This window comes from Ambystoma mexicanum, chromosome 9 (genome assembly GCF_040938575.1).
Source record: "Ambystoma mexicanum isolate Mex_15411 chromosome 9, UKY_AmexF1_1, whole genome shotgun sequence".
NCBI lineage: Eukaryota > Metazoa > Chordata > Amphibia > Caudata > Ambystomatidae > Ambystoma > Ambystoma mexicanum.
In genome coordinates this window covers 437,743,213-437,763,428 of record NC_090931.1, presented here as the reverse complement: position 1 = coordinate 437,763,428, position 20,216 = coordinate 437,743,213, and the positions used below count along the sequence as shown (strand labels likewise).

Sequence of the window (20,216 nt, the reverse complement as noted above, 5' to 3'; positions counted from 1 at the left end):
CCCCTCTGATTGACCATCCCTGCACTCCCACCTGAGAAAGCACATTGACAAGCTTGTTATGCCGTTGAGATTAACGTCTCAATCCATCTACAACTTAGGATAGCCATAGACAGTTCAAGTCCCTGAAGAGCAGGACCGAAAGTTGCAAACAATGGGAAAAGGGGCTAGAATGATCTTCTGTAGCCCAGGAAATGGTGTTGCAAACTTAGAAGTAAACAAGAAGGTATTACGCAGACACCCTCCTTAAAAGGGAAGCGTGGAGCAAAGCCCCCAGCTCCCTCAGACTTCTGGCAGAAGTCCTGGCCACTAAAAAATGTACCTTACTAAGTAGCAATTTTAGAGGAATATCTTACATATGGATACATGGAGCAATTTGTAGGGCATTCAAGAGTAAAAGAAGATCCCAGAAAGGAAGAAACACCCTTGAAAGACAAGGGGAAAGGAAAGCTGATGCTCTGTCTTTGCAACTTTGACTGTGGCCTCTCTAAAAGCTCTTATAGCAGCACGATGTTTCTCTGAGTCGAAAATGCCAACCTCGTGTATGGAATCCATCATGAAGAAATTGAATTTTCTTAAAGGGCTCACAACACAGCAGAAAGAACCATATTTTGTGCACCAGGAAGAGCAAGAACTCTGATGCCTGCTGTCATTTAGGAGTTAGGACGTCTAGATTCTGGATAGCTAGGGCCACTTCTGCATAAAACTCTACCCCATTAAACCAGTAGAGCAATAAGAGCCTCCTCCCATTGAATCTTTGACATCAGTTTTTAGATAATAGCTACTGAAGGAAAGAAGTTGAAAAGGCGCCCAGCGCGGAGGCCAGGCAGAGACCAGGTACCCATCATCAAACCCTCTTGTGTCCCTGTGAGTTGTCTGGTGATGCCATCAAGTCCAGATACAGATTCTCCACTGCATATGTCTCTGAAGATGCCCCTGGTCAGAGCCAGGTCCTGGGTTTGTGGTGCTGGGGTGGGTGGGGAGATGGAGATCCTAAGTGTCCGCTTTGACATTTTCTTTTCCCGTAAAATAGGTTGGACTAGGGATGCAAAAATATGACTTTGGTCAAGTGCAAAGCTAGTTTGCCAGGTCTGCCAAGGTCCTGCAGAGTGTCCCTTGCTGCCTGCTGATGTAGCACTTGGCTACTTAGCGCCATAATGCCCTCGGGTGACAGTGCACTTTGTAAGTGGACATAACATAACACTACATTGTTGATCTGAACAAGCACATTTCTGCTCCAGCTCACTGGAGAAGCTCTTCAGGGCTAGAAGTATAGCAAAATGGTCTCTCTAATGACTTCTGGAATTCCAAGGAATAACGTTTTCCCTGTACTGCTTGGTTTGTCTTAGAGTTGCCCTCCATCCCATCTTGCCGGAAGCAAATATTAACATAAGAAACCGAGGCATAGAACAATCTCGCTTCATAGGAAGAAATGTCTTATAGGGCTTGTTGTCTGGTTTACATTGGTGAAGCACGTGCTTCACTAATGGCTTCACATTTCGAGTCCAACCCTAAGAAGTGGGGAGTCTTATGCTTAACAGTACAGTTGTGCGTAAAAATGCACAATTGCGCAGATAAACAAAAAGCAGGTCTTCTTGTAGGGGCTGCAGCAAGTCAAGAAGGGGCTTGAGGTGATGGAAGAATAAGTTCCCACTATTCGAGTATGCCCTGCCGTTAGCAGCAAAGCAGTGTTCAAATGGCGAGAATAGCTAGGGAACGCAGGCTAACCCAGCCAAGTTCAAATACCTTTAAGGGATCTGCGTACGTTAAAACACTCGGCTGTGCCAGGGGGCGACTGGTAAGTTATAAAAGTACTCACCGACCCTCAGCACAGTCAGACCAATATTCGCCTGTTTAGTCGAGGTTGCTAGTCCTGCAATTTTGCGGCACTCTGGCTCTCAACGGCTGCAGTGGAGAACGATCGTACGTGACAGGACAGTTGCCTTTTCACAGCTTCTGAAGGAGGTATGAAGAAATCTCTGGTGCAGCTGGCTTCAGGCCACAGGAGAGCAGAACAGCAGGGGAACTATAGCGACCGTCATCACCAGGTAGTGACGCAGGAATGCGGGCAGCATTACGCACTCTCCTTATTGGGGATCCAGAGGGGCGAGGCCTGCAAAATTTGTCGGAAGAATTAACGGGACCACAAGCAAGCAATGTCCCAAGTCTCGGGTCTGCACTCAAGTTATTGGCAGTGCTTCGGGTTACCCTGGGGTAGATAGAGCTGCACAGTTCGCTGGATGGCCCAGGAACACTTCCGAAGGGGCTAGTTCGGTGGGTAAGTAAGTAGCGGCTGTTAGGCAAAGTTTGAATGCGATACCCTCTGGGAACACTACAAACAACTATGACTACAGGTATAGGCAACCCAACCTTTGGTATAAGCTTGTACTACACAGTTTTGGTAGCGTGTTGAGCAGCCATGCTTATATCAAGAGGAGAAATGTGAGCTGTAGTGGAGTTACACAAAGATTCACAGTTGCATGTATTCAAATACACTCTTCACTCAACGTTTCTTGCATAAACAATTAATGTATTTATCAGTCAGTTATAAAGCTTTCTTCAGAAGGGAGCAATAGAATATTATCACACAAATATACTTCAATACTGTACACTGAGTTTCTGGATCAGACCAGGCACTTTTGGGATGGCCCACAGACACAACCTACAGCCACAGGTGACTTCAGTAACAAGGGTACTGGGGACATTAATACCTTACTGTTGGCATACAGGATACGCTCAATAGTTTGTCAAAGGAAAAGGTTATTAGAACACAAGAAATTACAAATATTCTTAAGCAGGGCAAATACTTTCGGATAGCAAGAGAAGAGTCATTCAATTCAATAGGCTAAGCCAAAGTCAATAGGCAAAAGTCTATGTATAGGATGCAGCATTTCAGGTAAGTAAATGGAAAAGTATTTGCACAAGTTCTTAGGAGTCTTTGAGAAAAAGAACCAAATGTAGGAACACAAGCTGATTAGGCTTGTGAGTTGCAGAAGTTTCAAGCACTTCCAGAGTAAGAGGTACGTTCTCTCAGGCTAGTTTTACAGTACCTTGGTAAAGAAGAAGAGGATGCAGCTGAAGACTTCTGTTCCTGTACAGCTCTGCAGATCTCACTGTTCCTGGGCCTCAGTCGTGGGGACAAGAGGGAGGACGTCGGGGAACTCCTGCATTTTATTGGCACCGTCCAAGCTGGCAACCGGCAAACTTTACTTTCAGTGGCTGTTTCGCGTTTCAGGTCCTTGCGGTACAGCAAATAGCAATAAGCATGGTTCCTGGCTGTCAAGGTGGACTTTCCTCAAATATGAGGTCCTGCACTCAACTGAGGGGGGTCAGGCTTGGGCAGTCCTGCTTCGTACAAGCAGCGCACACAATCTGGTGTCCCTTTCCCTGGCTCTACGGTTTCCTGCAGCACTCGGGGGAAATGCAACCAGCTCCGAGATGGGTGTCCAGGTGGCTTAATTGGGAGTTGATTGGTCCTACCAACTCGAAGGGAAAAGTCATCCTTTGCAGGGCTTCTTTGTCGATGCAAACCTGTCGATTCAGAACTGCAGCAGGGCTCCACCGGGCAAACCAACGGTCCAGGAGTTTCAGCAGCCGTTCTCTTCAAGCTCTTCTTTGGTTCCTTTATCCAGTGGTTGACTCTGTCTTCCAAGCCAAGAGACTCACCTTTTTATTCAGTTCTCTCCTACTCATTCCAGCCTAGCTGCCACTCACCCAGCAGGGTGGCTGTCCTTGCTGGACAGTCGGCCAGCCAATCACCACAGAGTGCATTTGGGTCTCCTAGGAGACTAAGCACAGGGTGTTTCGGGCACCTCCCTCACTTCCTGCCTACCCAAGACACTCTGGAGTGAGAGGCTGGTTTCACTCTTGAAGCCCTCCAAAGGCGAATGAACAAAGAGACCAAACCTGGTTTGGCGCGCAAAGAAACTCGAGGGACCTTTCCACAAAGAAATAGCGAAAAAAGAAGACAGAGAACTGTTTTAACAAAGGAGGCTCAGGCGCCATTTTGAAAAACATGGCTCCCGCAAATTAACGTTACCGGAGCTGCGAACAGTTCACGGTCGGGGTATATCATGGTAGTTCATTGTAAAACCCCTGCCACCACCCATTCTGAGAGGAAAGGGTAACATTTGACTGTTACATGAGTAACTAGACATAGGGGATACTATGTAACCCCTCCAGCACTCTATTGTAAGATTGGGTGTGCTGGGTCTAGACATTTATAGCTCCACTGTTCTGGGAAACAGTTGATCACAGAGAAGGCATTTAAACCTTGGGAAATGTGAAAGACTTCCCTATGGCACTACACTGAAGATGCTTTGTGACACAAAAGAAGATGCCTATGTAGTTGGTTTCCATAACAAAAAAGAAACCGTCTATAAACTCACATCAAAATACATGAGAGAGTGGGGAAAAAGGCTCACTCTCCCCAGGTAAAATAAATCTTGTCCTCAAAATGCAGCAAAGTTGCTGGGGGTCTCTAAGGTAGAGGGAACTGGCACATTTTCGAGAATTCTCCCTAACAGCGGCGAGAGTAGTTATTCCCACTACTCCATAGGGAAGAAGCGCCTTGGCGGGTCTTCTTGATTGAAGAAGAAAGCAGGGGTCTGATGGGACAGCAGAGGGTGAAGGGTGCCAAAACCTTCCAAAGCGTCCCAGGCGGTTTCACAAGTCCATTTCTCTGTGTAGGAGACTTGACGACTCCTGTAGTTCAGTTAGAACACAGTTGATCGACCTGGAATGGCTGCAGAGCCTCTTCCCTTATCCAAGATTAGATTTGCACCAAAATTGAGGACTTCCAATAGAAGATCTGCGGTTGAACTCAGTATAAAGAAGTAAAACATTAAAAGTAACTGCTGCCACCTGTTAGTCCAAGGCACACTTGTACACCGTTGTCTAGGGCCATAAAACAAAAAGGGACACCAGCGCACGGTACTACATTGTACACTGTTAAAAAGTTACCAAGAAATGTCAACATAGTCAAAGTCTAAGGGAAACATAGTTTCCTAGTACTGACAGCCTAAATGATGTGTCAATGTCACCAAAACAAGCGAGCAAAAGCCCAGGGGAGTTCAGCTGAAGGCTGGGCTCCACTGGAAAAAGTCAGGTTAGGATAGACGCACAAAAGAAACTTTTTTGTGGGGGGGGGGGGGGTCTATAAATGGAGGAAAAATTGCACATAAATGAAATTTTTCCTAACAAGGACTGTCATTGGCTGGGGGCAGTATGACCCAGAGTACAGTGATTGGTTTAGAGGAACAATACAGTTTGAATGTGAAAGTGAAACTGTTTTTTCTTTTACTGAGAATTCCCAGCCTGACAACAGGGGAATATCCATCAACATGTGAATCCATGCCAGACCCATGCTAGAGAAAAATAATTACAGGTAAGTAACTTGTTCAATGCCATGGTCTGACCACCACCTTCTTGAATGGAGCAGGTCTATACCAACACCAATAAGTGCTGGGTCTCATATAGAAACCTTCGCAAGTTAACACCCACTGCCGTGGCCCATTTATTTCACCTATTATTGACAATCTGCCCAATCTGAACTCAGTAGATGAGTTGGCAAATGCTTATCTAAATGCACTTAAGTACGCAGTTAACAGTGTAGCCCCAGTGAAATGATGCCTGTTGAAAATACAGCCTAATAAAAAGTGGTACTCAGCCGACATCCATAATCTTAGTCAAGACCAATGCTCTGAAGCAATGGGAGAGAACTAATTCCATTGAAGATAGCATTACCATCTCTGTTGCTGTCAAGGCACATAAAACAGCTGTATCTGATGCAAAAAACTATTTTACAATCATAGAATTGCGAGAGCATACCCCAATTCTAAGGAGCTCTTCAGAATTCTAAAATCTGGAGGGCCACTGTCCCCCTTCTTTCGCAGGTGATCAAAGACTCGATTTGGTGCATGACCATTAAAAATGCCCAGACAGATGAGATGAAAAATGTTCAGACAGATATTGCTGCTCAAGGTGGTGCCCCCAAGCATTAATACGACTTTTCCCAAATGTAAGTTTCATCCAGTAACTGAGCAACATTTAGCAAAGGTACTAAGGAAACTTAAGCCCACAAACTGTCATCTGTCCTCCCCTTATGGTTAAGTCATGCACCCCTGAACTTGTCCCTCTGATTACACATTTTTACTGATTGAAACAGGCATCAATCTCTCCTTTGATCAAAAAATATTCCCTGGATCCTAATGTGCCGAGTAACTACCGGCCCATTACCAATGTACCCATTCTATTAAAAATACTACAATAGGTGGCCCATCTACAAATTGAGGAGTTTCTTTTCCATCATGATATCCCTGGACAGAAACAATCTGGGTTTCGACGTGCTCATAGCACTGAGTCAACTCTATTAGACCGGAAAACTAATCTATTCAAGATCTTTGAGAAAGGCAACACAGCAATGCTTGTGCTACTGGATCTATCCGCAGCATTTGATCTAGTGGACAATGTTATACTGGCGAATAGACTTTGTAGCACAGCATGTTTTTCTTCATCAGCTACGGAGTGGCTAAAATCCTTTCCATCAGCCCGCAAGGCCAAAGTTTTCTTTAAGGAGGCTATGGCAGATGATTCCACAGTAACATGTGGGGTTCCACAAGGCTTGTGTGTGTCGCCTACACTGTTTAATATCTTTATGCTCCCTTTATTCGAACAACTGGACAAGGCAGGCATAATCTATGCCAATTATGCAGACAACACACAATGCCTTGTTCCTCTCTCTGGGAATTAAATCACTGACTCTACCACCCTGAACTCCATTTATGGGCCAATTCAAATCTGGATGTGACCTAATAGGCTTGCACTCAATGAGTCCAAGGCGGAGCTCATGGATATGGGCACTACACCACAACTACGTATGCTAAGCCCAGAATATCGGCACTTTGACATTGCAGGTTGTGCCCTCAGTACCCAATTCGAGTTTAAGACCAGAGGAGTCACCCTGGATCAAGAGGTTACCATGAAAACCCAAGTTAATAGCCTTGTCTCAGGTACTTCGTACCTTTGAAACTTCTCAGCCCCTTTTTGAACTCCCACCAATTACGCTACTATCACACAAGCTATCATGGGGGCAAAAGTGAATTATTTTTCACATTTATTGCTAGGCATTGCCAAGGATGAATTTACCCGTCTGCAGGTTATTTAGAACAATGCTGTATGCATTGCTGAAGGACTGCACAGATCCGACCATGTGTTTGCAGCCAGCAAAGCTCTACGATGGCTCCCCATTAGTAGCAGGGATTTCTTTTCAAGTACATTGCATCACACATAGATGCTTATATTGGCAGGGGCCCAGGTATCTGTCCTACAGTATCTCGTGGTTACCAGTCCGAAGAGCATTAAGATCTAATAATGTCTGCCTCCTCCTGGAAACGGTGTCCGGACATTTCGTCGGAAAAAAAAGGTCGACAGGACAAATGGTCGACAAAATAAAGTGAAAATACAAAAACAAAAATTCGACAATTTGGTTTTCGACCAAATGGTGTCGACCATTTGTCCTGTCGACCCTTTTTTTTCGACGAAATGTCTGGTAACCCCTGGAAACACCATGGGCCAGACTTTCGTGCGTGGGCCAAGGATCCTATCCACATGCAGCCCACAATAACTGGAATGCACTGCCTCCCGATTTGAGAGCATGCACTTCACTAGCTGTTTTCAAGCGTGGGTTGCAAACTGCCCTTTTTATTAAGCCCTTGCACTACTTGACTGATGTACAACTTTGATGTCGCTGACACATTTTAGTGTTTTGTTCGTCCTGTCTAAGCGCTTTCATGCCTCCGGGCTTCTGTATCACGCTATATAAATAAAATAAATTGGTTATCCAGATTTGATTAGATTTAGGCCCTTTTTCAGAAAGAAATTGGAAAAACTGTACAGTATCCAAAAACTACATATTTTCGTTCTATGTACTTTCACCCCTGATTTTTTTTTTTGTTCAAACCCAAATGTTTCCTTTTTAAATTTTCACTGATTTTATTTATTTTTTTAAAAATTGAGACCAGAAGCAAAATGTGAGGTAATCACAACTGCATCCTCCAATAACCTTAACGGCTCCTCCAGCCCCTAAAAAATCCAACACATTATCCCTTTTTCCCATACTGTGCCCAAATTGGATTGTGTGATCCCAAACTGCATTGTTAGGCCTCTCTCCCACCATACAGGTATCTCAAACTTAGCAGGGCTTCTGTGCCCAAATTGCATTGTGTGAACCCAAACTGCATTGATAGCAGGGCCTCTGTGCCCAAACTCCATTGTGTGAACCCAAACTGCACTGCTAGGCCTCTCTCCTCCCAGTATACAGGTGTCTCAAATCTAGCTCACTCGCACATTTAGCAAACTCTCAAGTGAGACAAAAACCACCAGAGAATTACGGGGGTGGGTCACTCTGACTAGGGCCTCTCGCATCACTAGGCAAAAGTCCTAGCTACGCCCGTCCAAGCCACCCTCCAACCAGCAGATACCCTTCCCAACCCACACAGCCTGCCCACCACAGTGAACCACACTTAGGGAGACGGACGGTAAAGAAAGCCACTGATAACACCCAACTTAATAACCTTTACCACCCTCTCCCCTCCTAGGACAGCGACTGAATGAATCATCAACTCCAGCCGGAATACCACCCACAGACGGAGCCCAAACTAGTAGCGGACAACCCCTCATCCGCCACTACAACACAAGACCACAAGACAACCAGACCAAAGCAGCACCAACTAGATGTCACCAAACAAAGACTAAACAACTCTCAATCCTACAATGCCGCGCAGACAACCCATTCCGAGGAAAAGATGAAGAGATGAAAGAACAAACACGCCAGAGCAGCAACCTAGAACAACCACCATAAACTGGACCCCCACAGACAGGAACACAAGCCGAAGAAACTCTAAGAAAAGAGAAAAATCCCACTACCTAACTCCATACCTCACCGACAACGGGCCACCACGGCAACCCAACCCAACATTAGAGGCAACATCATCAATCAACCTAACACAAGCAAGTAGAAGGATGACCAAGACAAACAACAAACAGACCACTGACCCAATGACCCCCTACATCACCAAAGCAAGAGGAACTTCCAATCAACAACCACAACCCCGGAAGACGAACCCGATGAAAACACAAAAATCCCAAGACAAAACCTAGAAGAACATCTTCGAAGACGCTGACACCCCGAATCCCATAGCCCAACAAGTGGCCAACCAAGAAGGAAACCTCAACACCGAGCGGAAGACGACCTCGACAAAACCCAAACCAAACACCTCCAAACTTCACTGCAATCTAATAAACGCAAGATCCATGTCAAAACACTCAACAGAGATCTTCGACCTACTCAACGACAACGGCATTGACATCCTGTTCATCACAGAAACAGCTAGACGACTACTACAAAATCACACGCCAAAGCTGCCTTCCGACCAACTTCAAATGCCTACAAACAAACAGAAAAAACAAAAAAGGAGGAGGCATCGCTATAGCATTCAAAGAACACCTGAAAATAAAAACTGACGAACCACTCAACATCCTCAACTGCGAAACCATGGTAATACACCTAACAGCGACCCCAAAAACCAACATCACATTCATCCTGGTATACAGAACACCAACATATGATGCAACATTCGTCGACAACTTCATAGAAGCCATCACCAACTTGGCCATCAACCACGAACACCTAATCATCCTGGGGGACTTCAACATCTGGTTTGAAGACCGCCACGCCGACTCCCAAAACTCACTAATTGAACAACTCATCACCATGAAACTACAACAACTAGTCAAAGGAGCAACACACTTGACAGGACACACCCTAGACGCAATTTTCGCCAAAGAAAAACTCATCACCACGGGACCTCCGATACAAATACCATGGAGCAACGATCTCATCATCCCGTTCGTGATCACCCTGCCTACCCAAGCCTACATCCAACATCCGAAACTCACAACCACCACCAACCTATTAGAACAACTGGAATTAACGAAACCCTCAGCCACAGAACTGGAGCTAGCTGACCTAGACGGAAAAGCAGAGATACTGCACAAATAGATCACAGATACAATAGACAAGATCGGCCCAGAAAAACCATTCACCCCATCAAAAAAAAGAGCAATTGCAAAATGGTTCACCCCACTACTAAACGACATGAAAAAGGAAAACAAAGATGGAATTGGAATGGAGGAAAGAATACAACCCAGGGAAAAAAACACTGTACCAGAAACAAATCTGTGCGTACAAGAAGGAAATTCAAAAGGCAAAGAGAAGACATTACGATGACAGAATCAACAATGCCACCAGCACACAAAAAGAAATTTTTAACATCATTGAAGAAATGAGAAACCCACCAGGCTGCGATAACGCCCCAACCCACTCAGAAAAATTATGCAACGACCTGGCAGATCACTTCAACAAAAAAAAAATCAACGACATCCGTCAAACCATACAAAAGCAACCAACCAACCACATCATAAAACCCAACAAACCCAACTCGGAACCAAAACACAAACTCCGAAGTTTTCCTGAAATATCAGCAGAGACATTCGCAATGCTGGTTAAACGAAGCAAGAAAGTGGGATCACCCATGGACCCATGAATCAATCCTTGCGCAAGGATCGCCATCAGAACACTAAAGAAACCTTCTAAATCTATCACTATCAACAGGGATTGTACCGAAGATCTTCAAATCAGCATACATCAAGCCACTCTTAAAAAAACAAAAGTGGTGACGCACATGACCTGTCCAACTACAGGCCGATCTTTAACATCCCCTACCCAGCGAAACTTCTAGAAACCTACGTATATAAACTAACCCAAGAACACGTAGAAAAACACCACCTGCTGGACCAAGCTCAAATCGGTTTCAGACCAGCGAGAGGAACGGAAACAGCACTACTATCCATCTGGGACGACCTCAAAACTAATGCAGACTCAAACACTACCTCAGCTCTTATTCTGCTTGACCTCTTCGCAGCCTTTGACACAGTTAAACACGATACCCTGACCAAAAGACTAGAAGAAATAGGCATAACAGACACAGCACTACGCTGGACCAAATCATTCCTAGCAGACAGAAAAGAAACCATATGGATGAAACCTTTGAAATCCACTCCACGAGTTAACGATTGTGGAGTACCACAAGGATCCTCACTATCTCCACTATATTTCAACATCTATCAGACTCTGGTCATCAGAATCTTCAAAAAATACGACATTACATGTTACAACTACGCAGACAACACTCAGATCATCTACAAAATCAAAGACACCCATGCCGACCATTCAACCCTAATCGACTGTCTAAAAGAAGTCTTCAACTAGATGGATGCCAACAACCTGAAAATCAACCCAGGAAAGACGGAAATCATGATTGTATCCAAAGACCAAGAGAACGAAACCACCATCCCATGGCCTACAGAAATGGGAAACGCACCAACACCATCAAAGGTAGTAAAATATCTGGGAGTCCTAATGGACAACAACCTAACCCTGGAACCACAAATAAATGCAACAGTGAAGAAATGCTTTTTCCTCCGCCACACGCAAGAAGAATTCTACCTTTCCTCTCCTTCACGCACAAAACACTCACTGTCGTCACCCTAATCATGTTTAAAATCGACTATGCAAAAGCCTCTACTTCGGAATACCAGAATACCTCCTGAAAAAACTGCAACGGATCCAAAATGCAGCAGCAAGACTACTCCTCAAACTATCCAGAAGAGACCACATCACTCCAGCCCTAAAAACACTACACTGGCTCCCAGTAAAACATTGCATCAATTTCAAAACAATGTGCATAACGCACAGGGTAATCAGGGGACAAGGAGCAGAATTCCTACAAAAGAAAATAACAGTGTACAAACCAACGAGACCGCTCCGATCAAGCAACAAAATCCGCCTGGAACTCAAACCATACCTGAAAAAAAAACTTGGAGGCACCTCCTTCTACCACTTAGCCGCAAAAACCTGGAACAACATCCCACAAGAAATAAGAAACACTGAAGATCACCTAAAATTCAGGAAATCACTAAAAACCTGGCTCTACAACATCACAGACTAAAGCTGGAAACCGAAACTGTAAAAAGGATGACTAAACCGAAAAGACACAGACATCCCTGACCCGAGAGAGTAACGCCCACGACACCTGGACGGTGACACCGGATAGACTGGAACACAGGCGGCACGCACGGAGACCGAGTCAGCTACCCCAGACAATCCCACCAACACTTCGCCCGCCCGCCCCTTAATTACCGCCAGGTACCACATTGGTGTGTAACTATCGAGATATTGGCAATCGCCCACTACCTGAGAGGTTGTCATTGGCAGGGGCACTGGCCACAGGAGTATGAATGGAGGATAAGGGGAGCTACGAGAGAGCATGTTAGAGGTGGGGGGCTAGAGGAGTAAAACCTGTATGCCAGTCAGACCCAGTACAGGACAGAGCCGCAACAGGGAGACTACGCAAGCCGAGCGCTCCAAATTCAGGATAAAGACGCAAACTAAACAACCCTACTAACAATTTCCCTTTCTGCATACACCTCTCAAACTGCAAACCAAACACAACCAAAACCTACAGCACAACAAACCGCACAAACCAAACTTCACTACATTGCAACAACAAAACAAAAACCACACATAGCCTTGCACAACAGTACACAATGACTACCGGCTGCATACATCCCAGGCCCAGCCAACGGACCCACCGGGCTGAGGCCGCCAACGGTACATCACTGCTCTCTTGCATTTTTCCTGCTTCCTCCCACTAACGCAACCTCCCCTCCTCTTTCAGAGCCGCCAAAACGGTAAGGGTCCACTCCGTGCGCGGTACACCCGGTGGTGCTAGTGCGCGGTACAAATGTCCATTAACATTAACATATCCAATATCTCTACCTCCTTTTTAAAATTGTGTATTGTGGGTGAATTTCTTGGTGATGAATGTTCTGCACTGAATAATTTGTGATGACTATTCTGCAATGATATGACTGGGTACTGATATTTTTCTAAAGTCTACACAAATATCAGTTTTTCACCTGGAAAACATATTGCTTTTGCATCACATGCTGACTATTTTCTTCAACAGATCATGAAGGACGAACAACACACTAAAGACACAAATCACTTTGAGTAAAGTTAAAGGTCTCATGTTAAACATGTCAGATTGCATGATGGTCATCTAGAACATACATTTGTGAGATTTTAATTAGCACATCCTTTGCTCACTCCGGAGCCCAATCACAAATTTCTCATGTTACAGTATAGTTTAAAGCCGTGCTCCCGATAGGATTTTGGAGTGAGCATTTTACTCCCAATTTTTTTAATTGGAGTGTAAATCCAATTTCAAATGAGGTAAAAACGACTTTCCTCCTTCGCAAGAGTAAAAAGTGCCTGACAACTATCCAATTTGTGTGTAAAATTAAAACTTTGTTCAAAAACATTAGTGACAAAACAGCTGTATTTCAAAGTGGTTCTAAATAATGTATTGCACCTGTGGAAAACATTTTCCCCCACAAGAACCATGTAGATGCATACTACTCAGCTTCATCTTTGTGATACTTGGGCACAAACCCTCTTGAGAGCTACCAGAGATGCCAGCTAGTTACATTGGGTGATTCATAAATAAAGTACCTCACCCTACCAGCATCACCTCTCTGTTGATCTGTGTTTTATTTTGCTGTCTTTAAATGTCTCTCTTGCTCTGCTTCTATCCCTCATTCCTATTGTGTTTGTCCTATTATTAACTCTTGTTTCCCTTCTTTCTTGGTAGCTCTATCATGTATCTCATTGCTCTCTCTTCCTCTTGATTGATTACCTTTTTTGGATTGTCTGGTATGTTCTCTGTCCCTTCACGCCTCCCCCTGCCACACCTTTGTTGTTCTGTATTTCTTATGTTCAGAGTTGCTCTTCCTCTCCTGTTTTTCTGTTTGTCTTTTAACATGGCAACAATAAATATCCAAAAAGCAGAAAATGCCATGTCTATTTAAAAATCTAGTGCAGCTTTACCATTGGGTACTCCTTTTTAGATGTGTGCAATCCTTCTTTTGTCCGTTAGGTTGGGAATTTTAGAGTTAGAGGTTTGTCCGACCAGATGCAGCACTTGCTTGAATACAGATGATTTACCAACACTATATGCCATTACAAGTAGCCCATACGAGCTGTGTGTTTCGAGCCATTACAAGTATAGTGGTCCTCATGGGATGTGCGTGTTCTAGTTCTGAGCCATTACAGGTATAGCAGCCCTGATGAGGTGTGTATTCTGAGCAATCCCAGGTATACGAGCCCTGGTGAAATGTGTGTTCTGAGCAATCCCCGGTATAGCAGCCCAATGAGGTGGGTGTTCTGAGCCATTACAAGTGAAGCATCCAGGATTAATTGTGTGTATGTGTGTGTGTTCTGAATCACTGAACATTTAGTAGTCCTTTTGATAAGTCGAAAGTTAAGTCAACTCTGTTGCAATTGAATGTTACCTGCATCTTAAATGCATATCTCTGATGCAGACTCATTAACTCACCTATCAACAGTATTTGAACAAACAGGTTACACAATAATCTCTGCAGCAGGGTTATTGACCCACAGGCTGTTGACACTGAGATATGCATAGGGGTTGGGACACTGTCAGTTCCTGACATAAATGGCTTGTCAAAAGCTCTAAGCCTGTTTGGACTATCCTACGTTAGTCAGGAGATTAATAATAAGGCTTTGAAATGTGCTAGATGTTTGGCAGTGGGACTCCGTAATCGGACATGGGAGAAAAGCACAAGACAGAGTAGAAGGGATTGAAGTATATGACAGGAATGCCATCTTCTCACACTATCAGAGGTTGGTGAGAAGAGCTCGGACACTGTTCTTGATCAGTATTTTAGCTTGTGCAGAAAATGCCAACACATGTTTGTGCTTTCTTAACAGGAGCTCTGTTAAGAAATTCAGGTACTGTCCCAGAACATAGCATTCCTGCTAAGAAATGTGGGCATGATGCAACCAGCCCTACTATGAATATTTGGCATTGTCATGACATGAGTATAACAGATCCATTGATAAATTAAACTGCTTTGCCTGAATATATAGCAGTCCTGTTGAGAGGTACTGATTCAATCTGTGCCACTGAAAATATGTACAGCACTGCTTCTACCTGTAACCTTTATAGCTGCTTGCGTTGGGTGGTCAGAAAGGGGGTTAAAGTTCAGACCGCATGCCTAGCTATTTGTTGCTCTCTAAGGAAACAAACTATGTATAGTGCCCTTTCATGCACACAAACACATGCAATCTTAAGACCAAAAAATCCATCTTCATATAGAACTGTAACGCTCAACTGGTATGCACGGGCACGTCACTCAGCCTGTTCTGACCTCTTACGACTTCGAACCCTTCCCTGGAGTCTACTTGACTGGAGACTGGGCCTGAAACACAGGATTGGTAGAGTTTAACTGCCTATTGTCTGTGTGCTTGCACCCCTTCTTCCCCGGGGTCCAACCCTTCCCTTTGATCCACAGCTCACCTTGTTTTGTTTTCTTGGAAAGTGTGCTCTCCATCCTGCTTTCAGCGCAGGGGCGCGTTGATTGATGCGGGCTCATTGCTGCCTAGTTACTTCACTGGCAAGAGTCTGACAGGTAAGTATAATAAGTCTTTTGAACAGTTCTCTAACTTCGTTCCTTTCCTTCCTTAGATGATGGCCGGCGTCCGGGGATGGCGACGTGCTGCTGAGATGAGTAGCGCTGAAGGTGAGTGAGAGCGCGATGCCCCCCTTTCGTATTTGTATTGAACTGCGTTCTTTTTCTGTGTCTTTTGTGCCGCGACGTTTTCAGCGTGGATGCCGGTTATGAAGAATAAATGCGGTGAGTATGCGCGGTATGCGACACCTCTAGATGTTTCCACGCTAACCTGTAGTGTCTTTTCCCTCGTGCAGATGGATGAGAAGTTCTTGAGACAGAGTTCTCCCAGAGCGGCTGGGATTCAGGTAAGCGTTTGAAGCTCGTACAGTCTTTAAAAATAAGCAAAGATTTGCTGAATGCTTACTAATGCCTTTTTTCTGTTCTTTTCCCTTTTCCTTAGGAAGCAGCGTGCCAGGATGGAATGACACCGCCGAAGTTGCCCGCAGAACAGAAGGAGCGATGAATGATGGGCAGAAGCGCTGCAAGGTAAGGCTGTTCCTAACGGTGTTCTTGTTCTTGCAGGAGGTGAGCGCAGAAGAAAGATGCAGGCCTACTGGAGACCGATCCGAACACGGCGAGTGGCAGGCTGCAGGTGCAGAAAACGCAAAACATGTTTCTCAGCCTGGGCGTGGCTTAAATAGTCTCTGGGTATCCCAGGTGTCTCTGGGCTGAACCACACCCAAAAGACTAAACTGCACATGCAGTTCTGGGAACCGAAATATTTGGGGGCATCCATCTTGTCCCCATCAATGCACTACAAGTCCAATCCCCAATGTTATCCTATGGGAGTGAGTGAGTCTGGTGCCACAAGTGCCAAGTCTGACTCCAAGTGGGTCTTTGGAGGGATGGAGAGGCCCTTGAGGGCCATGTAGGTGATCGTGGCCTGGCTCCAGCCTGACATCTTGGAGGGCTGAGGACATGAGGAGCAGGAATCATGACAGCACCCCCCCTCCCCCCAGGGGCCCCTCTCAAGGTGGCTCTTCTGTCTGGTCGTGGTTTGTTTGGATGGTTTTGATGAAATAGTCTAAGCAAGTGAGGTTCATGGATGTAATCACAAGGCTCCCATGTCCTGTCTTGTGGACCATGCCCCTTCCAGTCTACTAAGTACTATAATTTGGATCTGACGTACTTTGAATCCAGGATGTCCTTGACTTCGAATTCTGGCTCCCTGGCGACTACTACTGGCTGCCCGGGTCCCAGGTTGAACAGGTTTAAGGAGAGACGCATGGAACACAGGATGAATCTGTATGTTTGACGGCAAAGCTGGTCTGACCGCCACAGGATTTATCACGGAGGTGACGGTGAATGGACCCAGGTATCTAGGACGGAAAGTTTGGGTTCCTTTAATGGAGACGTGTTTAGACGCATGTCAGACTTTGTCTCACACTTGGTAGTTGGGGGCCTTTGCTCGGTGTTGATCAGCAAACTTCTTTTGGCGATTCTTAGCTTGAAGTAGGTGTTCAGCTGCCCTTTTAAAGGTTTGAGAAATGGTCGTGTGCAAGGTTTTGACTGCTGGCATTTCCAGGGTTGTAGGAACGTCCAACTCAGAACTATGTGGGTGCCTGCCATACATGGTATAAAAGGGTGTCTGCCCAGTGCTGGTGTGTAGGGAATTATTATAAGCATATTCAGCTATCCATAGTAGGTCGGACCAGCTTGGTGTAACATGCAACGCAGCTACTGCTCGAGCGTCTGATTTGTCCTCTCAGTTTGACCATCCGTTTTGGGGATAGTGACTGGTGCATAGCCGGATGTCGATCTGAACCATAGAGCAGCATTTTCTCCAGAAGTTAGATACGAATTGAGTACCTCGATCTGTGCCATTTTTGAAAATAGGTCCAGGACCACAAGAATAGTGTTAAACCCTTGACTGGGTGGTAAGTCAGTAATAAAATCGAGGGGCAACGTGTGCCAGGGTGCTGTTGGGATTTCCAATGGTTGTAATAGCCCAGTCGGTTTCTGCTTGGATAACTTGTTTTGAGCACACACTCCACAAGATAGGAAGAATCGGATAATGTCTTTACGCCACGTGGGCCACCAATAATTTCGTTTTACCTTGGCTAGGGTTTTAGCGATTCCGGGGTGGCCCACGATCAACGAATCATAACCGGACATCACTTGTTCTCGTAGTTCTTGGTTTGGTAAGAATAAACGTTTCCTGAAGTAGGGCAACTGATCTTTTATCATGTAATGTTCTCCTTGTGTACTCCACGCTTGTAATTGCTTCGGACTCATCAGGTTTTGGATTTATTCATCTAATTCTTTCTGAGTTGTGGTTGCTGTGATTCCTAGGAGCTTGTCACTCGGGATGATTGCTATTGGGTCAGGTGTCTGAAACCCTTGCTCTTCCACCCCCATACGGGAAAGGGCTTCGGCCTTCCCGTTTTTCACCCCTGGTCAAAATGTAATCACGTAGTCACATTCAGCAAAAAAAAGAGCCCAACATAGTTGTCGTGAGGATTGGGCCTTTGCCGTTTTTAGGTACTGGAGGTTCCGGTGGTCAGATATTACGGTGATTGTGGGTCTGGCGCCCAAGAGGTAGTGCCGCCATGCCTTAAAAACTGACTTAATGGCCAGGAGTTCTTTGTCTGTGATAGCGTAATTGAGTTCAGGGGGTGTGAATTTACGCAACCAGAAAGCAACAGGGTGTAACTGGCCCATTTCGGGGTCCTTTTGTGAGAGGACGGCTCCCATAGCCATGCTTGAGGCGTCCGTTTCCACCAGGTATGGGAGATCAGGGCGAGGGTGGCGTAAGATTGGGGCAGATGTGAATCTTGCTTTGAGTTCCTGGAAAGCTTCCTCGGCTTCTGTTGTCCACTGGAACTTTTTGTTGCTGTTCCTTAGCAATGACGTGATGGGAGGCAAAATTTGCGAAAATCCTGGGATGAACCAGCGGTAGAATTTTGCAAAAACCCAGCATACTTTGAACCCCCTTGAATTCATTTGGGGATGGCCAGTTCAGGATAGCATCTACCTTGTGTACATCCATTCGGATTCCATTTGGGCTGACAATAAAGCCCAGGAATTCCACCTCGGAGACGTGGAATGAGCACTTTTCGAGCTTGGCGTAGAGCTGGTGTTGACGGAGTTTCTCCAATACGGATCGGACGTGTTTAACGTGGTCCTGCTTGGATGCAGAATATACTAGAATATCGTTGATGTACACTAGAGCACAGACATCAATCAATTCCCGTAGGACATCGTTCATGAAGTATTGAAATGCTGCAGGCACGTTGCAAAGGCCAAAGGGCATTACTTAATATTCGTACAAACCGTATTTGGTGCGAAAAGCAGTTTTCCATTCTTCCCCCTGTTTTACGCAAACAAGGTGATATGCCCCCCTCAGGTCTAGTTTTGTGTAGATTTGGGCATCTTTGACTTGATCAAGGAATTCAGGGATCATGGCAGGGGGTTGCGTTTTTTTATGGTAATCTGGTTCAGTGCGCGATAGTCGATGCACGTTCTCAAGTCCCCCTCCTTTTTCGTTAAGAAGAATAGAGGACTGGCTGCTGGAGACTTCGAGGGACGGATGAACCCGTTGGCCAGGTATTGGTCAAGATAGGCCTTCAGGTGCTGGTATTCTGGTTCCGTGAGTGCGTAAATTCACGAACACAGCCCAATTACCTGTTCTTGGGTGAATAACCCCTGGGAGAGACTCTACCAAGTCTTTTAGCTCACTGTCCCTTTCACAAAGAAGCAATTTCCCTGCATATCAACCTTTGTCCTGCCCTGGGGCAGTCCAGCACCGAAATGCTAGGGGTTACTGTTGGTACTCTTGTTTAGAGAATAATTGACACGATTTTGGCGCTGGACTGCCCCAGGGACAGTGAGCTAAAGACTTGGTAGAGTCTCTCCCAGGGGTTATTCACCCAAGAACAGGTAATTGGGCTGTGTTTGTGCTGGTAGAGAGATTCCCAGACCCCCCCCCCCTTTGTTTTGCATAAATTAACTTTGTGTCTCACCCTAAATTACCAGGGCGATCCAGACGTGGACCCCTTGCTCACTGTTTTTAGAGAGGCACAGTTTCACCTCACTGATGATGCCCAACAAGGCTGAAACACGTATATGGGGTTACTGTTGGTAATCTTGTTCAGAGGAGAATTGCCTAGCATTTCGGCGCTGGACTGCCCCTGGGCAGGACAAAGGCTGATATGCAAGGACATTTCTTCTCTGTGAAAGGGACAGTGAGCTAAAGACTTGGTAGAGTCTCTCCCAGGGGTTATTCACCCAAGAACAGGTCATTGGGCTGTGTTCGTGCTGGTAGAGAGATTCCCAGACCCCCTTTTGTTTGCGTTTTAGGATGCACTGACATGCAAGCGGTGAGATGTATTATTATGTAAACAATTTCATAAACCGACTGATTGCAACACTTTTCTTTTTTGCCTATATCCTATCTTCATCCTAATGTAATTGCATCATTACCATATTCGCAATACCTTCAGATCGGCCAAATTTGTACCGAAGAGTGTCAGTACAACGTTAAATGATTGTGAAGATCATGCTCAACGATGGGGCTATGCTAATCTAACCACTCCATTCAGAAGTCATGTAGTGTCTAGTAGAAG

The 20,216-nt window shown here is 45.3% G+C and overlaps 1 protein-coding gene across 1 annotated transcript in view; it reads left to right on the top strand.

Moving 5' to 3' along the window:
* The window catches only part of RHBDD2 (rhomboid domain containing 2), a 153,709-nt gene that overhangs the window by 89,710 nt on the left and 43,783 nt on the right, over positions 1-20,216 (top strand). The window lies entirely within an intron of this gene.